We start from the raw sequence: 21,361 nt of genomic DNA on the forward strand, positions 1-21,361 counted from the left end.
AGGATCACACCCCGGGCTGCAGGCGGTGCTAAACCGCTGCGCCACCGGGGCTGCCCTAGAAGGGGGAGCTTTAGGAACTCCAGGGCAAGAACTGGGGGGCAGACGAGGAGCAGAGACAGGCAGAAGGAAGATTCACACTTCTGTAAGTAGAGTCCCTCCACCAGCAGCATCAAGATCTCCCAGGAATTTATAGAAATGCACATTCTTAGGCCCTCCCCTGATCAATTGTCAGGAACTCTGGAATGTGTTTGTTTTAACAACCCCTGCAGATACTCAAAGGCTAAGCCACCCAGGCGTCCCATCATTTCTCTCTCTTTTGATTGCCAGAGCACCATTTTAAAACTTTCTATTATGGAGAAAGTAGACAGTGGGGTGTAATAAACTCTCGTGTGCCCATCAGTGAATCCTAGGAGACTTCAGCTGGAGATCATTCCTTCATGTCCAAGCTCCCACCGGCCTGCTCCCCTCCCACTGCAGCATTTCATCTGCAAATATTTCAAAGAATCTATCTCTAATAGATGAGGACTTAAAAACATAACTGCATTATCATTATCACACCCAAGGCAATGGACATTAATTCATAAGGTGGCATTTTGAAGACTTTGGGCAGGTGTTTGCCAGAAAATCCTATGACCATGCAGAAGTGCACTTCAGGTAGCAATTCCGGATGTTCAGGTTGGTATAGACCAGAATCCCTTACCAAGACCCCACTGGACAAGCCAGGTAGAGAAGGAACTAGAGTGAATCTAGGTCAGGAGCAGCTCTGGGGATGCCAAGAGAACCTTCTCAGCTCTCCTGGGTGTCCTGGCAGGCAGGAGGCAACCATCCAAAGGAGAGAAAGTGGCAGAAGAAGGGATGGAGCAGGGAACAGAAAGAAAAGGAGGTGAGAGGAAAGAGGCTGATATTGATAAAGAAAAAGAGGAAGAGAAGAGCAAAAATAATCACAAATACCCACAGCATGCCAGGTGTCAGGTGCACTGCCTCTGCCCCCTCCAGGTTTCCAGGAGAGGGGTTCCCCCAAACCTGCCTCGGCTTCTTGCTCACCCCTTCAGTGAATCACTGTTGGTGGGATGAGAGTAGGGGCAGGTGTGCAGGTTTGTGTGTACTTACGAGGAAGGAGGGTTATGCCAAGGACACAGGGCAGGGCTGCAGCAGTGAGGGCGGGACCTTGGCAGAGCCGAGCAGGTGCCCAGGTGTCTGTGGCCTCTGCAGGATGGCATCTGCCAAAGCAAGGGAGAAGGAAGGCCACGGAAATGAAGGGGTTGGTCCTCGCGTGGGAGGGGTGCCGAGGGGCACCAGTCTGTGCCCAGAGCCTGATAGAAACTGCACCCCAGCGCCCTGCACCCACGGAGGGCGGCCTCCCTGCCTGTGGCCACCGTGACCCTTCTGGGGGGGCGGGAGCAGCACGGGGATAACCTGGGGAAGTAGCGGGTCCTGGGGTTTCTCCTGGGATTTGGGGAAATCGGTGGATCACCGGGAAAGTGTGGAGCTCCAGGCAGGGGCCGGCCCGGGGCGCACCGCGCGGCTGTGGGGGTGCCATCCTGCCCCACGTCCCCCCCGCTGGAAGCGCTGCGGCTGATGTCACCCATGGAAAGGCGAACTTGGACGACTGCCCCGAGGGGCTCAAGCCCCCCCCAGCTCCCGCAGATCCTGAGGAAGTTCTGGGCCCTGCCCCGCCCCCTCCAGCTCCGGGGGTGCAGAGGTGCAGCGGTGGGGGGCAGGGGGGCTTTCTATTCCTTTCAGCCAAGCGCTCATCCTCATCCTCCAATCCCAGGTGGATGCACCCCAGGAGAGCAGAAACTCTGTTCGCCCCCCAGCACACCCCGTTACTTAATGGCCAGTCCGCCTATTGCCACTGCCCCGCGATTACATTGGTCTGGCGCTTCTTTCTGGGACGTCGTGGGGCGGGGGGGGGGGTGGGGGGGGTGGGGGGGGGTGGGGGGTGGGGGACGGGCGGTGCAAGAGGCCTGTGGTCCAGTGAGGACCCTGAACCGGAGGGAAATCTCTGCCCTTTCGTACTAGAGGAGTAAGTGGGCTGGAGGTGAGCCGCATTGATTAGAATCTGCACGGTGGCTGGTGGTCACATGCAGCGGGGGGACGGTCTCAGTGGCGAGGCTTCCCATCCCCTAGCTGATGTTGGTGAGCTCACTACAGAAGGACATAGACCCAATAAACCGGATCTGAGGACTTGTCTTCATTGGTGGATAGTGATACCCAACACCTGGAATGCTTCTTATGTGCCGGGCGGCACCGTTCTTAGCATTGCTCTCATGCATCTCATGCGTGTCCTAAACATGCACAATCTAAGTTCATGACATTCCTGATTTTATAGTTGAAGAATCTGAGCCACTAGGAGATGACATCACTTGGCCAAGGTCATAAAGCTTCTGGGGCCAGTGTTCTGTTTTGCCTTTGTGAAGAAGAGGGAACATGGCACTGTGTGTTTCTGAAGCAAAAACAAGCTGATGTCAGGGATTCTTTCAGAAAAGCAAATTTCAGGGCCATTGTTGAGATCACCACCCATTCAGCAAATGTCCCAAACCCTGAATGCACTTCTGTGTCTCAGCCCTTGGCATAACTGATGTTCATCATCATGAGCTTCAACTACCGAAGAAAGGTTAAATTCTATTTTGCAAGCTCTGTTTAATAAAGCAGGGGGAGGGAGGAACAAGCTTTAAAAGGATCTGTAACAAAACCAAATTAGCAAAGTTAAATTGTTAAACGAATTAACCCTTCTCTCTGAAAGGCTTGGTTACTCTGCTAAGTCATTCTAGAGGACCCTTGACTTTAAACACTCTTCCTTCTGGGGACGCCTGGGTGGCTTCGCGGTTGAGCATCTGCCTTTGGCTCAGGGCATAATCCCAGGGTCCTGGGATCGAGTCCTGCATCGGGATCCCTGCGAGGAACTTGCTTCTCCCTCTGCCTCTGTCTCTGCCTCTCTGTCTGTGTCTCTCATGAATAAATAAATAAAATCTTCAAAACAAAAACTGCCCCTCTGGGAGAGACTCTGCCCTTATGCCACTGGTGTCGCCACTGCATCTGTGCGTCAGGAGCCGGCGTATCTCACCGTTATTTCCCTGACAGTACTCTCCGAAGATGGCGGGGATCACATGGCGAAGTTCTCTTTCTTCCCCTGGCCTCGGTCTGAAATTCCCCAAACGCTTGGGGCTCTGCAATGCTGGGCAGCAGGCAGTGTCCCCAGCAGTTGCCCTGGCATCCTGCCCCCTTTATACAAAGCAATCACTGTTGCAGAAAATGAGGGTCCTGTGACCATTTGGCACCATCCCCTGCCTGGCATTCGCGTGGGAGAAGGAACTTTCTCTCTCCCTGACAATAGATTCTGATCACAAACCAGGCCCCTTTTCAGAGAAACGGCTTCCCATAGAATGACTTTGCCTAGAGGTAAGAACCGAGTGAGGGAACAGAAGTGGTTTCTTGCAGGAAGCCTGTTAATGTCACTGAGAGATCACTCAGTCCAGGAGGCCTCAGACAGCCTCTGCCGCCCCCTCCTCGTGGCCATCGCTCTGTCCCTGGCCGCAGTGACACCTGCGGCGCCCTGTAGATCGTGGCCTAGACCATCAGCCTTACCTCTAAATGCAGGTGTGGTGATCCCTTCCTACAGAGAGCATTTCCCTGGGTGACTTTACTGAGAACCTAGCATTGCTCTAATACCATTAACTCAACTACAGATTTTACTGGGATTCCCCCAGTTTTCCTACCAATGTCCTTCTGCTTCAGGATAGCGAATCGCACCAGGTCTCCTGTCGTCTGTGAAGATTTCTCGGTTGTTCCTTTTTTTTTTCCTCCCACAACTTTGACATTTTTCACGTATTTTACTGAATGTCCCTTGATTTAGGCGTGTCTGAAGTTTTCTAATGGTTAGGCGAGAGTTGTGAGTTTTCTGAAAGAATACCGCAGAGGTGAAGTGCCCTTGCTTTTCACGCTCTATCAGGAAGTGCATGATATCAACATGACTAATTAGCGGTGAGGTTAACCTTGATCACGTGGTAAGGTGGCTCTACCAGTTTCCGCTGCTGTAAGATTAGCATTTTCCCCTTTCTAGATTCTACGGATTGGAAGTGAATCACTAAGTCCAGCTCCCACTCAAAGGGAGGGAAATGAAGCTCTACTCCCTGGAGGAGGAAGAATTTATGTATATAACTTGGAATTCTATAAAGAACATTTGTCTCCTCTCCTTAATTAATTAATTAAATTGAGAGAGAGATAGATAGAGAGAGAGAGAGAGAGAGAGAATAAGCAGGGGGAGCAGCAGAGGGAGAGGGAGAAGCAGGAAACCCAATACAGGGCTCCATCCCAGGACCCCAGGGTCATGACCTGAGCTGAAGGCAGATGCTTAACTGACTGAGCCACCCAGGTGCCCCCGTTATTTACTTGTCTATCTATCTATCTATCTATCTACCTAATTCTTTATAGCAATATGGACTTAGGGATATTTATTTTATTATTTGAGTTAGAAATGCAATACTTTTTCAAATCCTTGCTCAAATTGTTCCAGCTTTGGTTACTGGGTTCTGTCTCAGGTTGGCTCCGGTGTCTTTTTCACATGCAACCCCCCTCCCTTTTCCCCACTATCGTACTTTCTGACACTATACAGTGTGCCAGGCTCAGCTGTCTTTTCCCTGCCTTAGAATCAGTTTTTTCTCCAGGGAGCCCTGCTTCCTTTATTGGAAGATGGTCTTTGGAGACCAAGTTCTGAGTGCTGGGTGTGCCCGCTGCTACAGGGTCATTGCTTTATGCCCGCTCAGTGGACACAGTTAGGAAGCTTCTTCACTGAGGTTAGCTGATGTATCTGCACATACCTACATTTCTACACCTGTCTCGGTATATACTTAAATAAAAGTAAGTTTGCACCAGTATCTCCAACTCGCATCCAGCACCCCTGGGTTTGTCCTGTCCTTCTGTCTTTCCTTATTGTCCCTCCTTCCTCTGACATTGCCAAACCTGGCTCCCGGTCTGCAATTTACACACTTACTTGTTCAACTTTACTATGCATGTAGTTTCAGAATTGTTAATCCATAGCCCTATGGAAGAAATTTTTGAGGATACAGTGTTTTCATCTAGTTCTTTTAGTCGTTAGCTTTACAAATCCCTGTCAAAACACTGTTTTCCAAGTTACTTAGCTCATCCCTTTTCCCTTCCTTCATGATGGGTGCATCTTAATATTCTCAAAGCATTTCCATAGGACGCTTCTCCTTTGATCATATTGCTATGGTTGTGTGGGGGAAAAAGTAGCCATGACGTGTAGAGGAGGAGTTGGCTGCTCACGATCAGCTGGATCCATGATGACACCTCGGGACTTGGGGCTTTCCTGGATCTCACTACCTTTCCTTGGAGCTGCTGTTGGCTCGATGGGTCCAGGCTACAGAGACAGCTGTGACACACAATGTCTGGTCAAAGGAGGAGATGAAGTAGGGCTGAGCTGCTGGCCTCTTCCTTTAGGGAGGCAGAATTGTCAACTGTCAGGAAAAAGAAGGCTTGGAGTTCTCGTGGCTCAATTTCCCTCATAGATGGAGAAACTGAGGCCTAGAAAGGCAATGTAACTTGTTCAAGATGAACTAGCTGGCTAGAGCCATAAAGGGGGAACCAGATCCAGGGCTCTGCATTCTCGTGTCTGCACTCTTCTCGCCTCCCTGTGTGGGCTACAGGGCCAGAGGTCACCAGTCTGCAGAAAAAAGCCCCTATGAAATTGTTTAAACAGGTGGGAAAATTCATCACCCATCCCTGAATAGAGAGGTAGATCCTGGAACATCTCTTTGAAAATCTGTGCATTCTGAAATGGGGGGGGGGGAGTGGATTTAGAAATGATTGGGGAGTCTGCAAAGTTGGTCCCTGCATGCCACACACCAGTGACCTCATTCAAAAGTGTCAACATGAAGGATCTCGTGAATTCCAGAGCTACCCTTTTTTAAAAAAAAATTTAAATCAGTGTCATATTCTCTCTCTCTCTCTTTTAAAAAAATATTTCATTTATTTATTTGGTAGAAAGAGCATAAGCAGAGGGAACAGTAGAGGGGGAGGGAGAAGCAGGCTCTCTGCTGAGCAAGGAGCCCGACATGGGGACCGACATGGGGCCCGACATGGGGCCTGATCCCAGGACCCTGGGATCATGACCTGAGCTGATTACAGTCACTTAACCAACTGAGCCACCTAGGTGCCCAATGTCATGTTCTCTCTTAACTGTCATGCCTCCTAGTGCCTAAAAAATGGAGAAGATTCGTGTCTGTCTTGCCCAGGTCAGGGGGTCATTTTAAGGCTCTCTATCTAAATGGAATGAAGGAATCAAACCTTTTTTTTCCTTTTTCTTTACTAACTACTGATTTCCTAATCCCACCATAGTACATGAAACACTGTAGGAATTCAATAAATATTTATGGGATGAATGAATTAAGGATCACATGAGATGTTTCAGGTAAAAGGACTTTTTCATTTCTGAAGCCCTAGACACATGTAAGGGATTGTTAATGGCATTAACTAATGCTCTGAGCTTGGGCAAATTGCCTAACCTCTCTTGACTTCAGTGTCCCAATCTGTCCTGTAAGATGCTCTAGGCTCATCTTGTATTTGGAATTAAACTAGATGATCTCTAAGGTCCCTTAGAGATCAGATTTGTAATTCTGTAATTTTAGTGTTCACTGTTATTATAAAGAATATTGTGAGAATTTCCAGATAGATTTAGGATATAAAAGTATCTCAAATCTTCACGTGATAAAAGTATCACAAAGCAAGGATGACAAACTGATTTCTTTCCCTGTGTGAATTCTAGTTGATTGGTAGTGGCTGCCTGGAATGAAATGTTGAGAAGGACCCTAGATATAGGACTATAATGATTGATTAGTGATGTCTGTCATGGGCACAGAATAGAAGGCAGTAGCAAGCATGTCAAATATCTACATCTCCAACCTAGGTGCTCAAAATAGTAGCTGCCCTAGAATTTCTGAGGGCAATGTTATTTTTATTTGATTTTGCATGATAATGTTGACACCCCTTGGGTGAGGCCAGGGTTCCCTGGAGGTAAACCCAGAGCTCTATAGGCTTATAGTAAAGCACCCTTCTTCCTTTCATTGCTTCTCTTTTTTTATTTATCAGGCAAATAGTGCATATTAACACGATTAATTGATGTTTGAGAAGCGAAATCTAGACTTGGAATCTTTCTACCACCCTGAGACTCAAACAGATATATGGCCTCTGTTCTTGAGAAAATTGAGAATGTGGAATAATATAAAAATTCTACACATAAATATGAACCCATTCACTCAATAAAGAAGTGTTGAACACCTATAGTGTTCAGGCAAATGCATGACACTGAAAACATAGATACTCTTTCCAGAAGTAAAGCCTTTCCTCTTTCTTGTTTCCACTGACCGGTCATTATGTGTGGGTCCATGAGCTTTCTGAATGTAATCTGTCTTTCCCTCCTTCTACCCTCGTGGTAAGGAAGTGGTAAGTTTTGGGTTTAACTCCCAGGATTCCTGAAGGAAATATGCCAGTGACTTGCCTTCTTCTTCTTCCTCCCCTCCTCCTCCTCCTCCTCCTTCTCCTTCTTCTTCTTCAAGATTTTATTTCTTTATGCATGAGAGACACACAGAGAGAAGCAGAGACATAGGCAGAGGGAGAAGCAGGTCCCCTGCAGGGAGCCTGGTGAGGGATTTGATCCTAGGACCCAGGGATCACAAACTGAGCTGATGTTCAACCACCGAGCCACCCAGGTGCCCCCACACAGTGAGGTTTCTTAAGTCTCTCATTGCATGCAAGGGGACGCTACCCAGTCCTGGAGAGACCTTCCCAGCCCTCAGGTATCATCCTGTTGCTCAGTATGCTCTTGAAACCCAAAGATGCTGTGAACATGGGGATGCTCTCATTCTTCCCTATCCCTAGAAAGCCTCTGTGTCTTGCTTTGGGGGTCATGTGTATTGATTCTCACCTGTCATCACTTCATGGTCATCCAGAAATGTGTCTCAGTAGAAGAGGGAGGTAGGCAATCCCGTCCCCTCTTCTCCTTGCTGGGTGGTATGCATTTGCCATAGGAACATTGGCTTCTGGTTACCCTCCCTCAGGACTGGTCTTTCTCCACTCTCTAGGCAGTTCCTAAAAAGGCTGCATAACTGACTGAGTGATTACTTCAGGACTTGAAACAGCTTTTTTCCTGTCCCAGATATGACAGTCACTTCCCTAATAGAGCCATCACTCCAAGAGGAACAGGATGTCCTTGTAACAAAGCCAAGGGGGTCACATGATCAGATAGGCGAGGGGCCTCCTGAGACCTTGTTTTCTCTTAAGCCATTGCCCAGGAATTGTCTACAAAAGCCTATCTATGACAGACCCTGGCAAGCGATTCCCAGTCTGCCCTCTTATAGGGTTTCAGTCCAGAACAATTTCTCCAAGGAATAAATGTTAATGAATGAATGTCTAGTAGGGTGGAGAGAATTTCCGTGGAGCATCTTTGGTGGCCTCATGCATGCACATGGTTCTGCACTAGAAAAATCAAGGGATCCCCATGGCTTGTTACCTTTGCCCCCAACAACACCCCTCGAAGAGGCCATAAAGTTTGGACAGGCAGCCCATCTTGCTGATTGGGGAATTCTTGGCCTAGTTTGGAGCCAGTTGGAGAAGAGAGTATGAAGCAGGGAGAGGAAAGATTTTCCTTAGGATTCAGGGTCAGATGGGAGAGAAAAAGCATCTATGAAGGATGAAGACCAGCCCAACCCCAGGCCCAGACTCCCAGACCTCACAGACATGGCTGAGTTTTGTTGGGAAGTTACCAGGCACTCCAGGAGGAAAATATGACTTAGGCAGCCATACAGGAACAGGGGTGAGAGAACTAAGAAAGGTCTTCAAGAGGCCCAAAGAAGGGGAAAATTAGCTGAGTCAGAAGCCGACAAGAGGAACCTAAACCAGAGGAACTTGGGTCTGTAGAGTCAGAGACAGCCTCACACTGCGAGAGAGAGTGGGGGATTCTCCCCCACTTTTTTTAACTCATGAATTTCCAGGGTCATAAAAATCTGTAGGAAACACAAAGTGATCTTGCATTTACCTAGCTAAACCTTCCAGTTAATGAAAAGTCACCTTTTGGGTGAACGGGAGAGTCCCCCATCAGATTAGGAAAAACCTCCGGAATGCCAGGAGCCTGGGCAGATTTTCCAGGGCCATCTGGTTTTGCTGCTCACCCCCTTCTCTTCTTTCTAAGAGTGAAATAGCAGATAAATCCAAAAGCTCCAGGGATTTTGACCTCTGGAAGAACTGAAGCTGGCTGTCAGCCAGAGGAGGCCACATAACTTCAATTCATCCATGGGATGTGGGGAAAGCTATCAGGGCTGCATTAGAGTGCACAGTTGCAGACAACAGAGTTCACCGTACCTACTCTGAAGCAGGAAGGGATTTAGCTGAGGACATTGGGAAGCTCTCAGAATTGGTACAAGAGCTGGAGGAAAAGGCTCTAGGCTGAACCTCTAGAAACATCTCCCAGAGCCATGCTGTAGGATTGAGTTGGCAGGAAGTTGCTGCTCCAGCCACCTCTGACCTAACAAACCTGTTGTTCCTGCCACCTGCTGAACCCACAAAATATGTGCGTGCATCCCTCCTGTTCCAAATCAAAGTCTCAAGGATGTACATCTAAGTTGCAAAATCTAAGCCGCATGTTTATACTCAGCAGCAAGGGAGGCTGAGAAATGTCTACACATAGGCACACATGTGCACACACACACACATGCACAGACACACATAATGTGAATATCCTTAAAACATGAAGGGATTATACAAAGACTTTCAAGATGTGAGGAATGATGGAGATTGGCTAGAAGGGGTCTGTGAGCTGTGGCCTGGGCTACTCAGGAAAAGGCAATGTGAAAAAAGTGCCCCACAGTGTGGCTGAAGTGATGGATTCCCTGGTAGGCATCCCTCAGTAGAATTATGCTCAATTGGTCTTACGCAAAATGGAGAAGTAAGAAATACTTGTATTCTAGATTCTTCACACAACCGTCATCACCATTCATTCATTTTTAAGATACTTCCAAAAAGAGATTTGAGTCACCAGGATATTGTTTTACATACTATAATACTAGCCCATGGGGCATTCTGAAAGGCACAAACAATTAAACACATGGCTGCTGGTCTTGATGGGGAGCCAGGAAAACAAACTCACACCAACTTTATAGAAATAGCCATGTTATGAAAAGGCACCAAATGAATGGTGCAGACAATGGCAGTCCAGTTGCTCAGAGGAAAGCTGTAGTTTGGGTGGTCAAGATGGCTGGACCCAAGAGGACAGGACAGAAACTTGGCCTTGAATAATGGGAGGATTTAGACAGTCCGGGAGTGTAGGGATCAGGTGAGCATTGCTTGGAGTGGGTGGGTGTGTATTTCAACACGATCCATTGGAGGAATGGTCAGTTATGAACTGACTAGCAGTGCAGGCATGAGTGGAAGAATTGTGGGAGATATAATAATAGAAACTTAAACTGGGACATTGTTTCGGAGAATTTTTTATTTTTTTATATTTTTATTTATTGATTCATGAGAGACACACAGAGAGAAGCAGAGACATAGGTAGAAGGAGAAGTCGGCTCCTCGCAGGGAGCCCGATGTGGGACTCGATCCCTGAACGGGATCATACCCTGAGCCAAAGGCAGATGCTCAACCACTGAGCCACCCAGGAGTTCCTGTTTTGGAGAATCTTGATTGCCCCATGTATTAGTCAGAACTACTTTCATTTCCAGTGATAGAAATCCACTCCAGGGGCACCTGGGTGGCTCAGTGGTTGAGCATCTGCCTTTGGCTCAGGGTGTGAGCCCAGGGTCCTGGGATCGAGTCTCAGGCTCCCCATAGGGAGCCTGCTTCTCCCTCTGCCCATGTCTCTGGCTCTCTCTCTCTGTCTCTCATGAATAAATAAATAAAATCTTAAAAAACCCCAAAGAAAATCCACTCCAAATTAATTTAAGATAAAGGGAATGTATTGTTTCATCTAATTAAAAAGCCAAAGGCATAAGTTTGAAATACGGCTAAATCCAGGTGCTCAGCTGTTGTCAGCACTCAGCTCTGGGTTCATCTGTGTTGGTTTCACTTTCCAGCAGGCCTTCTCCATGTGCTGGTTCCTGGCAACTCCAGGCTTACATCATCTTGGTTCAGCAATCTCTTGCTCAATGTTTCTAGCAGAATTCTCAGAATTCTCAGGGATGAGTCTTGTTGATTGGCTCTCCTGGGTCATGAGCAACTACTCCCTACCCCCATCAGAACTAGAACTATGACCAGGGGAATAAGGGGGCTCTCACTGACCAGGGACATGGCCTGAGAGGACCCATGACCATAGGGAAGGATGGTTACTGTAACAGATGCTGTTGATGCCTCATCCTTATTCCCTTGGCCATTTTATTCCCTTCCCATTTTAGTGGACGTTGGCTCGATTTCCAGCTAACATCAGCATCTCTTTGCCTTGAGGGCTTTCTGTGACCACCAGGGCCCCCCTCCACACATTCAAGACTGGCCAGAAATGCCAGGCAATTAACTGCTTCTAGGAGCAGTCTTCCACCGATGACACACTCTCATCCTCTTGTCTCCTGGATGGGAAAACTCTGAGGTTCTTGATCTATAATGTTTTGCAGAAGTCCCCAGTGGGATTAGTTCTAGTTGTCCAGAGCCATCACTTGAAGGCTAGTGCACCCTTTATTGAGTGCTTCCCCTTTCCCAACCTCACTTTTCTACTTCCCTGCTGGTGTTTCCTGAGATCACCTCCTAAGGAAACCACTCACCCTGGGATCTGCTCATCCAGAGTCTGCTCCTGCAGGAACCTACACTGAGAGATTCCCCAATAGAACAGCAGAGTGCTGTTGCCAGAGTAAAGGGGAATGGATACTGGGTAGGCGGGAGCAATGAATGTCTACTTCCCTTGGTCAAAAGATTGGGCCTCTTTTGTTTTCTTGCCTCTAATTTGTCGACTTCCTCTTAGGAATGGGAAGCGAGTTCCTTGAGAGAAAGGACCCAGCTTGTTGGCTGTTGTGGTGCACAGCAGATGCGAAAACAATGTTTATTGTACTGAGTTGAGTTTTATAGGCAAAGAACAATGACAAAAGAGTTTCCTGAACCCACAACTGGCGGAACATGTTTTGTTTTTCCACTAAGATTAAATGAAGTGGAGACGGTGTGCAATAAACGTTGGAGGGAGGGAATCTAAAGACATACATTCGGCAGCGGTCATAGTAGTTTGGGCTTGAGGTGGTAAAGGTCTCTGGCGTAGTGACTAGCACACCCTAAGTGCTCAATAAATGTTTGTTGAATGAGTGAAGGCTAGCAGTTGTGTAGGGGTCAATGTCATTAAGCGGATACTCAAGACTAGGTTGAAAAGCTGAGGTTGGGCTGCGTGCTTGGGGAGAAGGCTGCAATTCTTCAGGATGTGGGGCCTCCTGGAGAGTCAGGCTGCAATCTGAGCACTGTAGGCTGAGAGCTCTTGGTTGCAGGTTATTGCTATGTGTTCCCCAGCCCCACTTTCTTTCCTCCGAGGCACGTAGCTAGTAGACTACACCCCCAGTCTCTCTTAATTAGGTGGGGACATGAGTGAGTTCTGACCAATGGAAGGTGGGTGACAGTGCCATATACTACCTCTAGCCTTGGTCCCTAAAACAGTTCCTGTGATCAACCATGCTCGCTCTTGTCTTTCATTTGCTAGCTGGATGCTGAGAGGCAGTGCAGGACCCCAAGGCCATAGGAGGTGATAGAGACCCTAGGGTGAAGGGGCGTGGGGCCCTGGATTGCTGGGTGGAACAGAGTTCATCACCCTTAGTTTCTCGCTGGTCTGGAATGAGAATGAGAAATGCACCAATACTCTGTGAAGCCATCCAGATTTCGGATTGCTACAGAGTGGTCATTTGCTACCTTATTACAAAATAACTAATTTGAAAAAACAAAAAAAGAACCTCATTTGAAACTAGGGAGAGGGACGCCTGGGTGGCTCAGCGGTTGAGCGTCTGTCTTCAGCTCAGGGCATGATCCTGGGATCTGGGATCGAGTCCCACATCGGGCTCCTTGTGGCGAGTCTGCTTCTCCCTCTCCCTATGTCTCTGCCTCTCTCTCTCTTTCTATGTTTCTCATAAATAAATAAAATCTTAAAAAAAAAAAAAGAAACTAGGGAGAGAGAGAGTGGAGGCCAGCATCACCAATTAGGACAGAGTCCTGGCTGTGATTTTCCTCCCATAAACTGAAAGCAGACAAACATGCCCATAGACCTAGGGGGTTGGGAGAGAGGGCTGATTATTGGGTAGGTTTGGGGCCCCATCTAAGCATGAAGGCTTTGAGGTGACAGAGTTATACATCCAAGTGGAAGTTCAATGGGAAGTTAAAAAGAGGCCTGAGATATGGTTAGAATCTATCCTTGCAGAAGTGGTCATTGAAGCCAGGAGAGGAGTGATTGACCTGAGGAAGAGCTGGTAAAGGGAGAGTAGTATGGGGTCCCAGATGGAATCTTTGTGACTCTCCAGACTCGACAGATGGCAGAAAGAGGAGCTGGTAAAGGTGTGGTCAGGAGGGTAGGAGATGCCTGTGGGGACACACAGGCTAATGGTAGAGGAAGATACAAAGAGATTATATTTCATCTACTGAAGAGAGCCGGAAAGGGCCTTACTTCTCCATGGACTAAGATGACCTGAGAGGAAGCTCATGATGTGAGAGTGGAAGCAGGAAGGAGCTAAGAAGAGAAAGCAGCCATCTCTGAAACCCAATAAAGCTGCCCATACCACGATCAGCTGGCAAGTGTGTGCAGCAGGAGCTGAGTGATTCTGCTTCACCCTGTTGGCTAAGCTTGTTGGGTGGAGGCTCTGCGGGCATCCCCTGGACTGGTTTGCACCAGGAGACAAGGAATAGGGAGTGGCTTTTTAAAAAAAAGATATCAGAAAGAGGGGAGAGAGAAGGACAAGGGATGGATAATGTTAGGTTCCAGTGAGCAGAAAGTGGCCAGGACTCAGCTAAATTGGGGTATAACTGCTCATGTGCCCTCATGTGGCACACAGAGTCTGGCCAGGTCCTGGAGGCTCCATGGGTTATAAGGCTGGATGAGTATGTAACACAAAGCAAGCTGTTCCACTGTGCACTAGCCGTGTGGATTTAGGCATATTTGATCTTACTAAACCTCAGTTTCTTCTTCCATAAAGTGGGGCCTAACCCAAAGGACCATTGGTAGTATTAAATTCAATAACGTTCAATAATACATATAAAACACACGATGCAAAGTAAGAGATTCAGTAAATGGTAGCTTCATCTCATCTCGCAGCTTGACTTCAGGGGGGTTGGAAATAATAAGTATTAGTAAGTGACATTTTGTGGAGAACTTTGTCTTGTACAAAAATTTTTCATATATATGAAATAATCCTTTGGCTCTGAGATTGTATTCCTTATTTAAAATTCACACAGTGGGGCAGCCTGGGTGGCTCAGTGGTTTAGCGCCTGCCTTCAGCCCAGGGCGTGATCCTGGAGACCCGGGATCGAGTTCCACGTCAGGCTCCCTGCATGGAGCCTGCTTCTCCCTCTGCCTGCGTCTCTACCTCTGTCTCTCTCTGTGTGTCTCTCATGAATAAATAAATCAAATCTTAAAAAAAAATTCACACAGTAGTAGGGGGATGCTGATTTTAAAGAAGACGAAACCTGTAGTCGTTCTGATTCACATCTCCTGAGGTTCAGTTCAGCAGGAAAGGGAGCGTGTGCTCTCCCACAGACCAAAGGGGAGGCCTGTGCTCACTGGTTCTTATGGAGCCATGATCCGTCCTTGGACCAATCGCTGTGGTGAAGAGAATGGAATGTGGTGGTTGGTTGAGACCCAGGTCACATGCTCCACTGAGACACCAGGAGAGGTTTCCTCTGAAGTGTTGGGACTGGGAGCTGGGGAGCAGGTTCTCCAGGGGTAAATCAGGGAACGTTCCTGAATATAAGTGTGAATGAATCTAGGTGGTAAAACCAGCTGATGTTCTTGAGGGTCAGTGCCTTTCAGAAGGGTAAGGGTTGCCATCCGGTTCTTGGATATGTTTTCCTGTTTCTCTAGTACAGGGATGTACTATTAGTAGTCTTTGGATCTCAGCTTCTTGGGTAGGAGCTGAAAGACCTCACACCTTGGCACCAGAGTGCTTAAAAAGGTCAAGGGTCTTATACACAGTGAGATGAAGGTCCTGGAGTCTGTAGCAAACATTTTGAGGTCACTATGTGTGCCAGGCTCTGTGCCAAGGGCTTTTCTGGATTATCATATTGCATTATCATCAGGCACACTCCACAAGGTGGGGACCATTACTCATCTCCACACTGCAGAAGAGAAAGTAGCTCACAGAGATCGAGCAATTTTCCCAGTCAAGGACGCAGGTCAGTCGGTGCCAGATCAAGAACTTGATCCAAATGTTTTGGCTTTGAGACCTCTAAAGACTGATCATCCTGGGCAAACTGAGGCTGCACCTGGGCGATACTGGCTATTGGGGGAGGAGCCTCCTCCCCTCCCAACACATAGGGGATTGCTATGTTGGTTTAAGGCATCTGGAAACAATCTTAAGTAGGCAGCACTTTAGGACAATCAATGACTCCTTTGCAGCTGGTGAAGGAAGGACTTCTGGAAAGTTCATTCACACTCTACCAAACACTCTTTCCGGAGAGGGACAGATAATGAAAACCCACCTCCTCCTCCCCTCCCCATCTCCTCCCACTCTGTGTTAAGTCACAGCTACTAGTTCTAGAGAGTGTCCCACTCTAGACTCAGCCCTCTTAACTCTGGGTATGCTGTGGCCTTCATTAGGGAGGCCTTATCCAATCCTCCAGCCTAGATGGAAGCCTCTTGTTCCCTCCCCTTACTTTATTTTTTCCATGGTACGCGATGTGTTGTACGTTATTGTTTATGTATTATCTGCCTCCCTTAATGGAATGGAAGCTCCAGAGGAACAGGATTTTATTTTGATCAGTTGTATCCCTAGTGCCTAGAACAGTACTTGGCACACAGTAACCACTAATAAATATTTGTTGAATGCGTGCCTGTTTCCCAAGCGCTGTGCTAAGTTCTGCCCATGCATCGTCTCATCGAATCCTCAAAGGCCTGTGGTTTGCCCACACTGGGCTCTGGAACCAGTTTCAGGAGATAGTGAAGTAGATATGACCCCTCACACCCCTCCCTGCGTCCTGCTAGTGGGACCTGGGTGTAAGGAGCCCTAAGGCTGGACCAACCAGAATTCACAGGCTGTGAAACTCACAAGGCTGGGAGTTCAGTGGCCTCCACCCCAGCTGCTGTTAATGGCACCATCTGATCCCAGCACCTTCACACCTCTCTTGGTGTGAAAGTTTTAGGGTACAGGACAATCACAGCTCCCAGAACCTTCTTTCCAGAAATTAGCAACAAATCAAAGAAGAGAGAGCCATCCATGGATGAGTGTGTAGGGGGGGGGACTTCAGCCCCTGCTCCATGTTGACCCTGGGGAGGGTGATCTCAGGACAGTGGGGTTGGGGTGGGGGAGCTTGGAGTGGATAAAGGGAAGTTTTTTGGCTTTCTCCTCTTCTTAATTCTTGCTGCTGCCCTCCACTGCCTCAGCTTTGGGTAGGAGGGCGGGGCGGGGGGGGGGGGGGAGGAGAGAGAGCTTTGGCCGACCAGTAGTTGCCCCAAGGAGAATTGGAGTGAACTGGCCAGTCCTCACCTAGTGAGGGGCTCCTTTCCAAAGCTGAGCCTTTTCAGAAAGTGGAGTTATCATGTCACACCCTAAGAGCTGATATTTCACCCCCACCCCCCACCATAAAATGTATTTAGAGCTTTGGGTGGCAAACAGCAGCCTAGGGTGGCTCACAAGATTTCTGGGGTGAACGTTTATAGTTCTGGGAAGGGGACACTGATTTGCCATGTAGAGTAGTCCTCTTTCCACTTCCTTCTCAATTTTGACTGTAGTGGTCTCCTTTTCTCTGGCCTGATCCTCCCCATTCACTATTCATTGAAAATAAACTTCCTGGGATGCCTGGGTGACTCAGTGGTTGAGTGTCTGTCTTTGGCTCAGGGCATGATCTTGGGATCCTGGGATCGAGTCCCACATCAGGCCCCCTGCAGGGAGCCTGCTTCTCCCTCTGCCTATGTCTCTGCCCCTCTCTCTGTGTGTCTCTCATGAATAAATAAATAAAATCTTAAAAAAAAAGAAAATAAACTTTCTCTCACTCAAAGGCTACTTGGTTTTTGGTTAATTAACAAACAAACATACAACAAATATTTATTGAAGACTCCTTGGATGTGAAGTTACGCCCACAACAGTGGGTAAGGCTGATGAAACTGTGGCCTTCTTGGGGTTTATAATCCAGGGGAGAGGAATTTCTTCAGCCCCTGCTGCAGGCCTACTTCGGTGTTCTTAGCATATCCTGCTCTGGCCTGGTATGCAGCAGGAACACATCCATAACTTATTAGAATTGTAAAAACGTAACTCAGTCATGCAGAAGCCCCCACCCCCTCCACACACACACTGTCCACAGCACCTCACACAGCTTTCCTCTCTTCCTCTTTAATCCCGGAGGCTGCATTTAGGTTCCATGAACACCAGGGGCTTTTTTCTGACTGTGTGGCCAACACTGCAGCCGGCAGGCATTTTTAGGGGCCGCCCAGCGCTAGCTGCTCCAAGAGGGTGGAAGCTGGAAGAAAAATCCATCCTCACCCTTGCCCTGGGCTTGCTGTCTGGGCCTCCAGGAGTATGAAGTTGGCAGGTGAGAAAAGGAAGAATCATTGGTCTCAGCAAACATCTTCAGCTTTTCCTGCAGTGGGGTGAACATCACACCATGAATTTGCTGTGTGGTTTGGACAAGCTTCCCAAGTTTTATGCCTTTTGTTGTGATACTATCCCCTGTTCCCTCATAGTTTCAGGGTAGGAACAACACTCTGTTTATCCTCTGCAGCACAAAACTCCACGGGTTTGTGTACACAGTAGGCCACCAAATGTCTGGAGAAGGAGGAGTGAGGTGAGAGGGTGCTGACCTTGGCCTAAAGGTCATCATGACCATGGACATCATGACAGCCTAAAGTGACCCGGGCTGGTCAAGAGGTAAACTCCTAGGTGTTCAGCATGGAGCACTCTTAGACATGAATTTGGCTTCCCTCCTGCCTTTTCTCAGAGCAGCAGACTGAGTTTCAGAGAGGGTGAGTGTGACCAACTTAGCCTTGGTCACACAGTCAGTGGGACAGCTGGTCTGGATTTGGGGATGCCTATCCCTTAACTCACTGCGCTTCCATACCCATTGTATATTTGGCCCATAGTAATTTAATGTCATACAGATACATGCCTACATGATCAAAAGTACAAGTAATTTTTTTTTTTGGATAATAGGTTTAAATATTCCCAGGAGCCCCAAAAGAAAAGAATACAACTTTCCCCATTGTTTGCATCACTTCCTCGGAGGGACAATATGACCCCATACAAATGTCAATGGAGCAAAACTTGAACTGGTGTACTGAACAGTGCTTTAAGACCTGGTCCAACTCCTACATCTTTGGGAGGTATGCATGTACCCTATGTGGATACTCATGTGCGCATGTATACATACAACAAAGGGATTTTTTTGTTGTAATAGTTTTAATAGCATCAATATCTCAAGCAAATTTCTGGAAGAACTCACTTCTTCTAAAAGTGACCATTTTTGGAAGAATCTGTTCTTTCGATGCTCAGGTATTCTTCATTGCCAGTGGTGGTCAGTGTTCCCAAGTCTTGCTTTTCACATGTGCAGGCGATACTGGGTAGAAAGTACCCAGCTTTCTATACCAGAAGTTCTATTATAAAGTGGTTATGGGAACTGGGAATACATTTTCTCATTAAAAACAACATTATATATGGCTGTGTGGTTTAGTTAATCCTTGAAACTTGTTTAACTTCATATATAGTTGAAATTTTGCCCATTTGGAATTAATGTGAGTATGAAACACTACTTTTTCACCATCAGTGCTTAAATAGAAAAACTATAAAACCAAATAAGAATTCCTTTTTAATTATCATGAATGTTGGTGGTAGGGGTGAGCACTTTTATTAGTCGCAGTGGCAGATGAAGACTTTCTGAGAATTCTAGATGGGGATTTTAGATATTCTAAGGGCTTTGGGAGTAATGGTCCTGTTTTTTTATTATGGCTCATTTGACTTCTAGACTATGGCTTTCTCTTTCTTCTCTAAGGCACAGCCCCACTGTTTAAGTTAATCAGATGTGATTAGGCTTTGCTGACAAATGGAATAAAATGAAGGAAGAGAAAAAGAGGGAAACATTTTCCCACTTGAGATCACTAGATAGGAGTTGGAAGAAAGTAGGCAAATGAACTGCCTGTGTATGTGAGCAGGGATGCCCTACAATGTATGGATCCCCTGGCACTGATTTTTTTGGAGGGAAAGGGAGGAGGAGAGAGCTAATGCAGAGCCTACTCATGTCTCAAGTCCAATGGTCAGTGGTAGCCCAGAGCCCTGAACTCCCCCCTGTGTCTGATGTGAGTCACCCCAAATCAGCATGTCAGCACCATCGTGGCAGCTCAATCCTATGCAGTCCCATGAAAAAAATATCTTGCTAGCCAAAATGAGTGATCCACTTTCCCTAACGCCTTCCTGAAATGTGAACCCAGTCAGAACCCCAGAACAACTCTATAGACATGAAGTCTGGAGCCCTTCAGGACATCTGATCAACACCATATGTTTGGGGATTGGGAAGAGGATAGGGGAGGAGGTGGATAGAGGGATTTGAGAGCATCCAAAACAGAAGATACAGGATCTGACTCAAGAGAGGTAGACTTAGAAAATTTCCAGTGGGGGCATAGCTGCACTCGTCTAAAGGCAGCACTGTGTGAGAAGCTATCTGGAGGTAGACTTTGAATGGCAAAGAAAGAAAAGGGGAAAAATTGGCATTTCCAATCTTCCCAGTAAGAGAAGAAAGGGACAGAGGAATGAAGTGTGGTCAGTTCTCTGCACTGTCCATCAGCAATATTGGTCCTACCCCTGGCTTGGCTCAAGTTAAAGCAAATAGAATGATGCTTAACTGACATCACAAGTGCTGGTCAGGGAGAAAACAACCACAAACTCATTGTGCTGACAAATGCTGGGGTTAAAGAAATAAGGTTTGATGAGGATGGCCCGAAGGTCATAAAGTTTATCAATTGTTTTCGTTCTTAAAATCTATCCACAAATCACACCAGCTGTGGATCTGAACCACGTGCTTTTTGGTCTCTAGTGGAAATGCTTTTGACAAATTCAGTTTTCTTAAGAAGTCATCAGCCTACATTGAGGGATTTTTTTTTTTATTTTTTATTTATGATAGTCACACAGAGAGAGAGAGAGGCAGAGACACAGGCAGAGGGAGAAGCAGGCTCCATGCACCGGGAGCCCAATGTGGGATTCGATCCCGGGTCTCCAGGATCGTGCCCTAGGCCAAAGGCAGGCGCCAAACCGCTGCGCTACCCAGGGATCCCCTATTGAGGGATATTTTAAGCGACAAAATTGTGGAAGTCCCTGTCATTATAAATGGTAAGAATGTTATATTCTTTATAGTATCCAAGATCTATAAAGAACTTATTAAACTCAACACCTAAGAAACAAAAAATCCAACGTGATATGGGCAGAAGACATGAATAGAAATTTCACCGAGGAGAGACATGGCCAACAAGCATGTGAGAAAATGCTCTGCATCACTTGTCATCAGGGAAATACAAATCAAAACCACAATGAGATACCACCTCACACCAGTGAGAATGGCAAAAATTAACAAGACAGGAAACAACAAATGTTGGAGAGGATGTGGAGAGAGGGGAACCCTCTTGCACTGTTGGTGGGACTGCAAGCTGGGGCAGCTACTCTGGAAGTGTGGAGGTTCCTCAAAGAGTTAAAAATAGAGCTAGCTTATCACCCAGCAATTGCACTACTGGATATTTACCTCAAAGATACAGATGTAGTGAAACGCCAGGACACCTGCACCCCAACGTTGATAGCAGCAATGTCCACAATAGCCAAACTGTGGAAGGAGCCTCGGTGTCCTTCGACAGATGAATGGATAAAGAAGCTGTGGTCTATGTATACAATGGAATATTACTCAGCCATTAGAAACGACAAACACCCACCATTTGCTTCAACGTGGATGGAACTGGAGGGTGTTATGCTGAGTGAAGTAAGTCAATCAGAGAAAGACAATCATCATATGGTCTCACTCATATGGGGAATATAAGAAATAGTGAAAGGAATTAAAAGGGAAAGAAGGTAAAAGGAGTGGGAAAAATTAGAGAGGGAGACAAACTGGGTGATGGACACTGAGGAAGGCACTTAATGGGATGAGCACTGGGTGTTATACTATATATTGGCAAATTGAACTTCAATAAAAACAAAACAAAACAAAAAGAACATTGTATTCT

At 47.1% G+C, this 21,361-nt stretch overlaps 1 long non-coding RNA gene across 1 annotated transcript in view; it reads left to right on the forward strand.

The window, feature by feature from the left end:
- LOC112658084 (uncharacterized) overlaps positions 1–18,797 on the forward strand; it is a 52,559-nt gene extending 33,762 nt beyond the window's left edge. The window contains exon 3 of the long non-coding RNA XR_007412722.1: positions 18,318–18,797. This is a non-coding gene — a long non-coding RNA (uncharacterized LOC112658084). The remainder of the gene's footprint in view (positions 1–18,317) is intronic.
- Positions 18,798–21,361: the final 2,564 nt, after the last annotated feature.

Source organism: Canis lupus, chromosome 8 (assembly GCF_003254725.2).
Source record: "Canis lupus dingo isolate Sandy chromosome 8, ASM325472v2, whole genome shotgun sequence".
In the NCBI taxonomy this organism is placed as follows: Eukaryota; Metazoa; Chordata; class Mammalia; order Carnivora; family Canidae; genus Canis; species Canis lupus.